Source organism: Hippopotamus amphibius, chromosome 17, assembly GCF_030028045.1.
Source record: "Hippopotamus amphibius kiboko isolate mHipAmp2 chromosome 17, mHipAmp2.hap2, whole genome shotgun sequence".
Taxonomy (NCBI): Eukaryota; Metazoa; Chordata; class Mammalia; order Artiodactyla; family Hippopotamidae; genus Hippopotamus; species Hippopotamus amphibius.
In genome coordinates, this window is record NC_080202.1 from 16,667,029 (window position 1) to 16,679,882 (window position 12,854).

Below are 12,854 nucleotides of genomic sequence, written 5' to 3' on the forward strand. Positions count from 1 at the left end.
GTCCCCTGCTTTGGCAGGCGGATTCTCAACCACTGCGTCAGCTAGGAAGCCCTGTTCATTAATTTTTTACTGTTGCAAAAAGTCAGGTGGTAAATGCCGTGTAACTTCGGGCAAGCGTTTAACTTCTCCAAGGACTTCATTGTGACAAAGTCCGAGCCTCTATTCCCCAGGGGTGTGGGGGACAGATGGGTACACCAGGAAATCATAAAACTGGCCTTCATTAAAGTCACTAGTAGCCTGTGCAAGGTTGGTTGCTTTCCAACAGGAACTTTGGAAAATCTCTCTGCTCCCCAGAGTCCCAGAAAAATGCAGTATCTTGGTACTTTCCAGAGTCACACCTTATCAACGTGTAGCTCCTCTCCTTCCTCAATGCCTGGTAAATAATTTGCTTTCATTTTTTACTGTGAAATTGGAGACTTCCTCAATGAAGCGGTAGTACCCGTATTAGGCTCTGTTAGCTGCAAAAATTCAAGCCTCTTACACAGGCTCCTTTGGAGAATAAAGAGTTTATTGGAGAATTCTGGGGGCAATAAGGAAGCTGGGCCACATGGCCAGAGTCAGCTTGGGGAGAGTTTGGTGCCCGTAAGGCAGTTGTGTCCAGCGCCCAGGGTTTGTCCCCACTGCCCGGCCAGTGCATCGGCTCCTCCCGCAGCAATCTGCCCTCCCCTCCCCACCTCAGGCACCTGCTTACTGTGGCTTCCTCTGCCCTGTGGCTCCCGCCCTCTGCGTTCTCTCTGGGGGTCTTTTGGAAGTCTACCCTGCTATCAACTGCTGCTCCTCTGTCTCCAGTTCAAACCCTCGGAGGTAGAGGGTCTACCTCTGAGGCCACTGGCTGCCCTAGGGTGACATGGCCACCCTTGTCCAATAGACTGGGAGGGGTCATGTGATACACAGCAGGGAAACAGGCCCAGGACATTCCTCGGAAGTGGCTGGGCCAGGGCAGATGTCCTGATGCTTCCAGGAGTCTCTCCAGCTGGGAATTAGGTATGAATGTCAAAACAATTGATACGGAATTACAGACAAAACAAGGGCCTGGAACAAAGTTGCAGTCACAAAGCTGCCCGTGCTTCGGTGCATTTTCTCCACCTTTCCCCCCTCACTGCATGCTTCAGTTTCTCTTCTGGTAAAACTGAGAGCAGGTATTTCCCCCACAGGCACCTTTATTTTCTTGATCAAGGTCCGTCAGATGCCCTGACAACTTAACCAGCAGCCCTGTGAGGTGTGTGGTCCCATGTTACACGGAACCAGGGAACCAGCTCAGCAGGAGTCACTCAGATGAAGGAAGAATCTCCCCGAACCTGGCCTGGCTCTAAAGGCACTCTTGACCTCTCTGGGTGGTAGTGACAGCCTCAGCCTGGGTTTCCGGTAAACCACTGCCTGGCTTTCCCGTAAAGCAGACACACCGTTCTGAGGCGTGCTAGAGCCTCTGGAGGGCAGGTAGAGCCACGAGCCAGAAACCGTGGCTGCCACCACCCCTGTCATTTCATCAATTTATCTGACTCGCTCCTCCTTCTCTCCTGACCTTTGAACTGCCCCAACCAACAAATTATTTAGGTGACACAGAAATTCTCCAACAGACAGCTCACTTTATATCAGTCTAGAATGGTAAATATGGTCACTGCTCTTACCACGCCCCACTCCTGTGCTAGAGAAAGACATGGCTACTTTTTCCTACCGAGCCTTAAAGTACAGAACCTTAAACTCTTCTTGCTGTGAGACTCTGAGTAGTCATTACTTATCTTTCAATTTGGCACAACAGATAAAACCCATTTGCTATCCTTGGTCTTGGGATCCGGACTGCCCTTCCGTGAGGTTTGCCCAGAGACCTGCAGTTGGGTATGAATCAGCACTGCCCAGACGCCCTACCGCACTACCACTCCTGCCCCTCCACTGCTCTTCAAGGGCCTAAATAGAAGGCTCAGGGATCTGGAAAGCCAGGGTGCTTGAGGATACAAATGACTGGGAGGAAGTGCCCTTTGGAAGCCTGTGACAATCCTGCCAGGATTGTCTGTGTCGCCCACCTACTCCATGACCGGCAGCTGCCCCCACTGCAGCTTCCTGCCATCCATAAATGACTTGCCTTTCTCCCTTACCACGACCTTTTCCACTGCCTCCCTCTTCTCAAGCTCTTTTCCAGTAGTTAATTAGTGAAGTGACATTTATGGACATATTGGGCCGATCTCTGATAAAACAGACTGGAAAAAGGCAACACCCACTATGTGCCGTGCCCTCTGCAGACAGTTTACGTGCATCCTCTCATTCTACAGTCATTCCACAGGCTGGGCTTTATTATTTCCATTTCACAGAAGAGGAAACCAAGGCCCAGAGGGGTTACAGAGCTAGCCCTATCCAGAAACAGGTCCCGTCCAGAGCCTCCCCGTGGGCCTAGGGGAGTCCAGGTCACTTGCATGCTTTAAGCCACCCAGGACTGAGGCAGATTTGGTGTCTGGAACCACAGTTGGGGGCAGGCTGCAGATTGCTGTGTCTCCACTCTGTGCAGGGCCCCAGCGAGCAGGGAGCAGGCTTTCTCGCCAAAATCAGATCTCGGAGCTCAGGGACTGATATCTACTTCTATATGTCCATCCATCCATCACTGGCCAGTTACTCATTCATTCATCAAAAATCCATTGACTACTGCATACCCACTAGGAAGCTACTGTATAATGAAAAAGACATGCAATAGCAAAGGTTGACAAGGATGTAGAGAAACCAGAACCCTCGTACACTGCTGGTGGGAACGTAAAATGGAGCAGCCACTTTGGAAAACATTAGGGCAGTTCCTCAAAAAAGTAAACATTAAAAAAAATATATAGTTAGGGACTTCCTCAGCGGTCCAGTGGTTAAGACTCTGCACTCTCAATGCAGGGAGCGCAGGTTCGATCCCTGGTTGGGGAATTAAGATCCCACGTGCTGCATGGCATGGCCAAAATAAAAAAGGTTAAACACGAAGTTAGCTATCCTATGACCCAAAAATTCACTCCTGTTTATATACCCAAGAGAATTGAAAATATCTTTTCATACAAAAGCTGTACTCAGATGTTCATAGCAGCATTATTCATAACATTCAAATGGTGAAGGCAAGTTAAATGCCCATTAACTGATGAATGGATAAACAAAATGTGCTATATCCACACAATAGAATATTATTTGGTCATAAAAAGGAACGAAGTACTGATATGTACTATAACATGAAAAAACCTTGAAAACATTATGCTAAGTGAAAGACGCCAGACACAAAGGTCACATATTGCATGATTCCATTTATATAAAATCTACAGAATAGGCAAGTCCATAGAGATAAAGGGCAGATGAGCAGTTGCCAAGGGCCGGGCGGAGGAAGAAATAGGGAGTGACTGCTAATGGGTGTGGAGTTTCTTTTGCAGGTGATGGAAATGTTCTGGAATTAGATTCTGGTGATGGTTGAACAGTGAATATAAAACCCACTGAATCGTACACTTTTAAAGGGTGGATTTTGTGGTATGTGAAGTATATATCAATTAAAAACTTAATTGAGCATCTACTATGTGCCAGGCACAGTGCTGGTGCTACAGAGATGTGTGAGATGTGGCCTTGGCCTTGGGGAACTTGCATCTACTAAAGGAGACAGATGAGTGAGCCCACAATGAAAAGAGTAGGATCAGTGTTGAACTGGAGCTGAACCCAGGGAAGCCTGGGGATGAAAGGTCAGGGGAACTTTTTAGAGATGAGAGTATCATGAAATGGAGCAGAGTCTGAAAGGGATTAGAGGGGTGGAGACGGGGAGCTGCCCGGAAGGATATTCCAAGCAGAGAGAAGAATACGTGCAGAGGTGTGGCTTGCTGGGGAGCTCCCCGAGAAAGGAAGAACCTTGAGGTGGGGACCAGGATGAGGCAGGAGAGCCGCAAATGTCAGATGTCAAAGGCCAAGGTTCCCTCCTACAGTGACATGGGAGGAATGTTCCACTGCTGCAGGCAGGAGGAAACAAAGCATCAACCTCCTCTGAGAGCACTCCTCCAGGTCTGATTTACATACACAGCAGAGAGAGAAGAAAGATGGCGGCGAAGCAGAAGGATGTGGAATGCATCCCTCTCCACAGATGCATCAGGAATACATCAAAAGATGCAATAATTCCCACAGAGAACCAGTTGAACACCAGCAGACGACCTTGGACAGCAGAAAGGACTGCAAAGATCCCGACATAACTGGTATTTGTTTCACTCAACACTCTGCCATTAGTCTGGGGCTTGGACAGTCTTCTTTAAACCCCTTTATTGCTGGGACAAGCAACCTCTGAAGTCTGGACTACTCCATCAGAAGTCAAGTAGGAGGATTCTGGGGAGGGAGCACTGAATCCAGGATGCTACACTACTAGGGAGTCCTCAGACACAGGGAAGATTAACTGCAGAGAACTCTCATGGAGCCCTGTATCAGAGTCTAAGACCCGGCTTCATCTGACTCTCTGCAACTGCCAGTGCTGAACACCTCACACTACAAACAAGACAGGGACACAAACCCACCCATCAGCACACAGACTACCTAAAGCCATATTAACCTCACAGATACCCTACTACACACCACCTGACATGGCACCGCTCATCAGAGAGAAAAGACACAGAACCACACACCGGAAAGCAGACACCAGACCCCCCCCACCAGGAAGCCTACTCAAAACACTGGACAAACTCCACCACAGGGGGCAGAGGGCAGAAACAAGAGGAATCACTACTAGGCAGCATAGGGAAAGGAGACAGCAAGTCCTATAAATTAGACAAAATGAGCAAACAAAGAAACACCATGCAGGTAAAGGAGCAGAAAAAAAAACCCACAAGATGAAATAAATGAAGAGGAAATAGGAAAACTGCCTGAAAAAGAATTCAGAGTAATGATAGTAAAGATGATCCAAAATCTTGACAACAAAATAGAGAAAATACAAGAAACAGTTAATAAGGACTCAGAAGAACTAAAGAGCAAACAAACAGTAATGGAGAACAAAATAACCGAAATTAAAAATACTCTAGATGGTATAAACAGCAGAATAACTGAGGCAGAAGAACGAATAAGTGAGTTGGAAGATAGAGTGGGGGAAATAACTGCCACAGAGCAGGAAAGAGAAAAAAGAATAAAAAGAATGGAAGACAGTCTCAGAAATCTTGGTGACAACATTAAGCACACCAACATTTGAATCATAGGCATCCCAGAAGAAGAAGAAAAAAAAGAAAGGGTCTGAGAAAATATTTGAAGAGGTTATAGTGGAAAACTTCCCCAACATGGGAAAGGAAATAATTAATCAAGTCCAAGAAGCACAGAGAGTCCCATACAGAATAAACCCAAGGAGAAATATTAAGGCACATATTAATCAAACTAATGGAAATTAAACACAAAGAAAAAATATTAAAAGCAGCAAGAGAGGACTTCCTAGGTGGCGCAGTGGGTAAGAATCCGCCTGCCAATGCAGGGGACATGGGTTTGATCCATGCCCCAGGAAGATAGCACATGCCACGGAGCAACTAAGCCTGTGTGCCACAACTATTGAACCTGCGCTCTAGAGCCTGTGAGCCACAACTATTGAGCCCATGTGCCACAACTACTGAAGCCCATGCGCCTAGAGCCCGTGCTCTGCAACAAGAGAGGCCACCACAATGAGAAGCCCACTCACCACAATGAAGAGTAGCCCCTGCTTGCCACAACTAGAGAAAGCCCGTGTGCAGCAATGAAGACCCAACACAGCTAAATTAATTAATTAATTTATTTATTTATTTATTTATTAAAAAAAAAAGAAAAAGTAGCAAGAGAAAAGCAACAAATAACATATAAGGGAAAACCCATAAGGATAACAGCTGATCTTTCTGCAGAAACTCTGCAGGCCAGAAGGCAATGGCAGGATATACTGAAAGTCCTGAAAGAGAAAAACCTACAGCCAAGAATACTCTACCCAGCAAGAATCTCATTCAGATTCGACTGAGAAATCAAAAGCTTTCCAGACAAGCAAAAGTTAAGAGAATTCAGCACCATCAAACCAGCCTTACAGCAATTGTTTAAGGAACTTTTCTAAGTAGGAAACACAAGAGAAGGAAAAGACCTACAAAAACAAACCCAAAACAATTAAGAAAATGGTAATAGGAACATACATGTCAATAATCACCTTAAATGTAAAGGGATTAAATGCTCCAACCAAAAGACACAGACTGGCTGAATGGATACAAAAACAAGACCCTTATATATGCTGCCTACAAGAAACCCACTTCAGACCAAGGGACACACATAGCCTGAAAGTAAAGGGGTGGAAAAAGATATTCCATGCAAATGGAAGTCAAAAGAAAGCTGGAGTAGCAATACTCATATCAGACAAATTAGACTTTAAAGACTATTACAAGAGACAAGGAAGGACACTGCATAATGATCAAGAGATCCATCCAAGAAGAACATATAACAATTGTAAATATCTATGCACCCAACATAGGAGCACCTCAATACCTACACAGCAAAAAAACTGCCTGTGCCCCCAGCCCCACCCTCATTCCCACAGAGAAAATACAAAGAAGGGTAAACAAGAAAGCAACTATCACCGTTGTTCCCACCATTCTTAATATTTTAATATTTTTCTCACAGTTGTTTGTGCCTTTATTTTACAAGGTGGATATTATTCCACACTATTATCTGATTTTACTGATACCATAAATATTATTCCTTGTCATAAAAAGTTCTTAAAATACTTCATTTCTTTGACTGCATACTGGTCCACCATAACCCTGGACCCTAATGCTGGACCAGTGTGCCTTTCCCAAATGAGGATCACTTGGGTTGTTTCTGAGTCTTATACACAATGATGTCCCGAACATCTTTGTGGCCAGAGTCTGGAGTCACAAGCGCATGTTATTGCTGCATTCTGCTTTTTTGGCGGGCACTCTGGTAGGCAAGGGGACTCTTCGAAGAGCACCAGAGACAAGACATGCATGAGTTAGGGAGACTGAGAAAACCCAGATATCAGAGCTGGAAAGGCTCCAGATAACCTTAATTGAGAAAACAGAGACCCGGAGGGCTCATGTGGCCCAACCAAAGATGCACAGCTCTTTAGGGAAGGATCCAAGAGGGTGTGCTTAACTGGTGGGAAGGCATTTAGAACTTTTCTTTGGATCAGCAACTGACATCCTCTAGAGGCTGAAGTTGGGGAGAAAGTGACCAGACACTTCTCTTCCTCCTCCATTTGGCCTAACCCTAACCCACTTGTAGCAGTGTGACCAGTGCTCTGCCCACATCCTATATTGCAGTGCACCCTGGGAACTCCAGCTGCCAGCATCTGCATCTCTGGGTCTGAGGGCTTTTCCAGAGCCAAAGAAGGCTACCTTGCCCACAGCAGGCCTTGGGGAGTTAACTCACCACCCTGCTCCCAGGGGTAGCCGCAAACAGCGATGCTCTAGAATTGCTGGGCAAACAGCCAGCAGCCTCGCTCCTCAGGCGAGGCCTGGGTTCTACACTGTTTCCTGGGTTTCCCTGTGGGGTTGAACTCCAATTGCCCATTGTGGTAACTCGCTTAATAGCTCACACTAGGTGGCTGCCTGCCCTTCTGCACTCCCTTACTGATGTCCCCTGTACAGTCCCAAGACACTACTTGTGCCTGAATCCTTGACCTTTGAAGTACCACACCTCAGGACTTGCCCTGATGCCACGTCAAGTTTTAATCCTTGACCCAGGAAGCAGTGTGGAAGGGCAGAAAAGGGAGGATGTTCTGGGAAGCACTAACAAGAAATTGGGCCCTGAAAGAAAATTCCTGGCTGGCCCGCCCCTGAAGGTTGGTCCTCACCCACTGTGCCTGCCCTGCCAGTGAAGTGCCAGGCCTGCCCCAGCCAGCATAAGTCACGTTCCAGGGACTCTGCGATTAAAGCCGTCCATATCCTGGCCCACCCTAAGTCTATCCACCTCAGGTGACACCTGGGGCACTTCTAGCCAAAATCCCTCTGTTTCTGTCACCTCCAAGTGATTCAAGGTGGTATAAACCCAGGTGACCTCAGCTACCAAGCTACTGGAAGTTGTGTGACTCACGCCCTCCAGTGGTTAGTCAACAAATGACATGAGGCCAAGGGACAGGGGTCCTGTGTGAGACCTAGGGTATCAGAACTGGAGAATCCTTAGAAAGCCTCTTTCCAACGGCTTCCTGTGACAGGTAAGGGGCATGTAGCCTAGACAGGACAGTGACATCACAGGTCACACACAGGCACAAGTGTAGAGAGAGCGCCAAACTTGCATGTCTTCTAGTGCACACTCTGTGTAGGTATTTGTGTCCCACCTTCATAACTTGTGTCACACCTGCATACCGCCTACATTATTATTTGCTTAGGTATTTTTCCCTTAAACTGGCTCTTTTTTAACTTAAAGAAGGGTAATCCTAAAATCAATTTTTATCATTTCCCACAAGTGGAATGTCAGTACATGGTCACAGACAGTAACCACATTAATAAATATTTCAACTATTAAAATTAAAAAATGTTATTCCAGGTACCATGCCAAATCCCCCTCTGGATTGACTGCACTTTGGGAACCCTGTCATTTGACTGAAAAGAGACCCCACGTTACACAAATATGAACCTTTAGCATTATCGGTAAGGACATCTGCTGAGCGCCTACGGTGTGCAGAGTGCTGAGGTCATGCATGGCGGGAGAGCAGCCACATCACCGTCTCAAAGTGGGGGGTGGTACCAGGGAGGCTGCGGAAGGAGGAGGAGAAGGGCCTGATGGATATAAGGGAGGTCAGGGGCCTTCTGGCCTAGAAGAGGAAGTTGTCCAGCACAGATTGCTGTGAGACCCGGGAATGAGCTACTCTGGGCCTCAGTTTCCCCACCTGCCAGGACGGGAATTCCTAGTATCCATTGAGGGCCTGGCACTTTGAAGACAGGATCTCATTTTATCCTCTGGAAAATCCTACAGAGAAGCTCTTACTAGTCTCTTTTTGCAGCTAAAGAAACTGAGGTTGGGGTGGGGTTAAGAAATCTGGCCAAGGTCACCTGGCTGAGCTGGGACTGGGACACAGTCCACAGCCCCAGTGTGACCTCACAGCCCCACGTATACAGGGGGTAAAGATAAGCCCGATTGTCGCAAGACTTGCAAAAATGCCGTCACTCAGCAAATCAGCCATTGCCGTGCTTGCCCGAGGCTGCCTGGCTACCCGGCCCAGATGAAGCTGGGGGTCTGCTCCTAAATCCTCCAGGTCACCCTGAGGGCAGGTGACACGGGCTCTACGTGAGCCCTGTGGCTCGCCATGACAACAGCACACTGCTACCTTGCCACTTTCTTTACTCCTCCTGGGACACCAGGTGCCCAAGATGCTGAGCTGGAGCTTCCTGGATGAGAATGGGATTTCCCTGGATCCAGAGAGATACGTACGGCATCTCCACTGTGGAGAATGGACATGTAGCAGTGATGGAGGTTTAGACTTTTCCCCCAGCCTAAGATGCCCTCCTCTGTCCCTTCACCCCATCTAAGTCCTTCTGTCCTTCAAGTGTCCCCCTCGCCTGAAGGATTTTAGCCTCCTTGATCCGCCATCCCTGAAGGCCTGGTGCCCTCGGCATCTAAGCAGCAGAGCTGAGCACTTCGTAGAGTACTGGAGTTAGCACAGAGCCCCTCAGGAGAGAGCTCCTGGCTTGGGAACTGGGAGGATGCAGGTTTGCGTTTCTGGCTGTCCTGTTTTGATCCATGGGTTCTTGAGCCAGTGGGCCAATTCTCTGAGCTTCAGTGTCCTGCTGCAAAATGGGAACAATGACACGTTCATTGCAGGGTTGTCAAGAGTTTGGGTGCACTGCTGTGCACATAGTAAGTGCACAAATCCTCCATGCAATCAATATTTGAGCATCTACTGTATACCAAGGTAATACAGTGATAAATGCGACAGAGCTCTCCTGTCCTCACGGAACTTAGTGTACGCTTAAGGGTGGCCCTCCTTCCCTTATTCTGGGAGTGAAGAGGACAAGGGCTGTGTCTTGAGGATCACCCCTTTGCCTACCAGCATGCTGAATCCTGCCTAACAGGCACCCCATAAACACATGGCATAGGAGAACCCACCTTTGAGGTCCAACAGTTCTGGGTGCAAATCCCCGCTCTGCCCCTTACTCCCTGGGTGACTAAGGGTCACCACACCTCTCTGAACTGTAGGTTCATCCTCTGCAAATTACAGATTACAGCAGCTCCCTCAAAGAGCTAGTGAGAGGATTCCATGGGGGCTTCTATGAAGCAGAGGCATGTGGCGGGGATGTGTCTTCCCCTTCCTGGGGGCCCTGTGCCAGCCTTAGACTGCACAGAGCTGGCACCAGAGCCTGCTGGGGTGGGGGTGGGGGGAAGAACATTGAACCCCAGGTGATCCTCAGCTCTTACCCTGGCCTGTTTCCCACCGCCTTCCTGCTACTTTTTCACCTTGCTCCTGTGATGTGTTCGCCTGCCGCGAAATGGGCACGTGCACAAGGGCACGCGAGGCGGTGGGTCATCTGGAACCCAGCACTGACCCCAGACCAAGCCTCAGCTCTGCCCCTTACGAGCTGAGTGACAAGGGGCTGGTGGCTCAACCTTTCTGTGTCTCGTTTCTTTACTTGTGAAATGGATATAAGACTAGTACCATCGCATTTGTAGAGACATGGATGGACCTAGAGACTGTTATACAGAGTGAAGTGAGTCAGAAAGAGAAAAACAAATATCGTATATTAACACATATGCGGAATATAGAAAAATGGTGCACATCAACCGGTTTGCAAGGCAGAAATAGAGACACAGATGTAGAGAACAAACACATGGACACCAAGTGGGGAAAGCGGGGAGGGTTGAGGGGGAATGAATTGGGAGATTGGGATACCAAATTGTGCACTCTAAATATATGCCGTTTATTGTATGTTAACTGTATCTCAATAAAAGCTCTTACAAAAAAAAAAGGAATAGTACCATCACAGAGGGCTGTTGGAGGGTGGGCTGAGATGAGGACTGGAAAAAGCTTGGGCCAGCTATAGTTATGAGCAGGTGCTCCATCCACAATAGCTGCAATTATTCTTCTCATGGAGAATTATTATTGCAGGAGGGTGGGGAATAAAGACTCCAAGAAAGGCAGTGCAATACAGTGCAGAAGGCTTGCTCCCCCAGGGCTATGTCCTGGCTCTGCCCCACACAGGGGGTGGCAGGATGCAGGGGGTAGAAAGGGGGACTCCAGCCTGTGAGTTGGAACTCCAGGGTTGTAGCCTCACCACCACCTGACTGTGTGATCTTGGACAAGTCATTTAACTTCACTGAGCCTTGATTTCCCACCTATAAAATGGGGCTAGTAATAATATTGACCTCACAGCCTGTTGTGTGGATTAAACAATTGATACAGGGACTTCCCTGGTGGCGCAGTGGTTAAGAATCCGCCTGTCAATGCAGGGGACATGGATTGGATCCCTGGTCCAGGAAGATCCCACATGCCGTGGAGCAACTAAGCCCATGTGCCACAGCTACTGAGCCTGTGCTCTAGAGCCTGCGAGCCACAACTACTGAGCCCGTGTGCTGCAACTACTGAAGCCTGCGCACCTAAAGCCCATGCTCTGCAGCAAGAGAAGCCACTGCAATGAGAAACCCAGGCACTGCAATGAAGAGTAGCCCCTGCTCTCAGAGAAAGCCCACGTCCAGCAACAAAGACTCAACACAGCCAAAAAATAATAAAGTTCTCAAAAAAAACTCGATACATGCAAGTGCCTTGCTTAGTAAGTGTTCTCTCTGATGATTTTTTCTGTAGAAAGAGCTTCAGAGTTGCTAATTCCCGCTGGCCAACTGGACTGAAGCATCTCTACCACCTGGCGCAGGGGCAGATCAACTTTATTTGGTGGAAAATCAGTCCCAGGATGATGAGGCTGAGAAATTCCAGTGCTGGTTGCTATCGGCACGGTGCCTATGATGTGCTGGTGAGGTGGGGGGAGGATATTTCTCCACAGCAGCCTTGGAACCGCCATCCCCACCCTCCTGGGGGCCCAAATGTCCTCTGCCTGCCCTTCAAAGTGCTCTTTGATTTCTCGGCAGCATTCACCTGCCACATCCATCATCAACAGAGGCCCAAGAATGTGGCCTGTTGGGTAAGCAGGGCCAAGGGTGAGGCCGGCCCAGAAAGCACAGGACAAGCAGAGACAGCAATCCATGACAACCTCCAGTTTCGGGACCAGCCCTGGACCCTGCAGACTAGAGCTCTGGGGTGAGCATCACTGTTTGTCCCAGCTCAGAGACTGCCTGCTGTGTGACTGTGGATTATCTCTTAACCTCTCTGTGTGTCACCGTCCTTACCGCCATTTTTACTCCCCTCTTTGCTATTTGCTGATGAAGAGAGTGTTGGGATAGTGGTAATGGTTGCACACAACACTGCAAATATACTAAAAGCCATTGAAGGGTACACTTTAAAATAGTTAAAATGGTGAATTTTATGTTATAGGAATTTTATCCTAATAAGCAAATAAATAAATGAATGTAATGTTGCAGAAAGAAAGAGAATTGGGAATTTAAAAGCAAATGTTTGTGGCGGAGTGCTGACCTGTGTGAAGAAGGGAGTTTTGGAAGGCAGGTCATGTTACCAGCTTGGTCTTTGTCAAAAAGTAAATTGTTCCTCTCTGACCCACAGCAGGGACCAAAAATTCTTGCATGGATGCTTTTTGCTCCACAGCTCAAAGCATGTTCTCGTATTGCATTTACTCACTTTACCTTGGCTGCTGTTTCTTGTGTGAAAAGTCAGGCCCAGAGACGAGAGGTGACTTTTCTGAGGTCACTCAGCAGCTCAGTATCAGAGCTGTCACTAGAACCCAGGATCTCTCAGGGTAAATTGCAGCCACGTCATCAAAGACTGGTACTCAGGTGGGACAGTCACTGCTGACCCAAACCCTGCC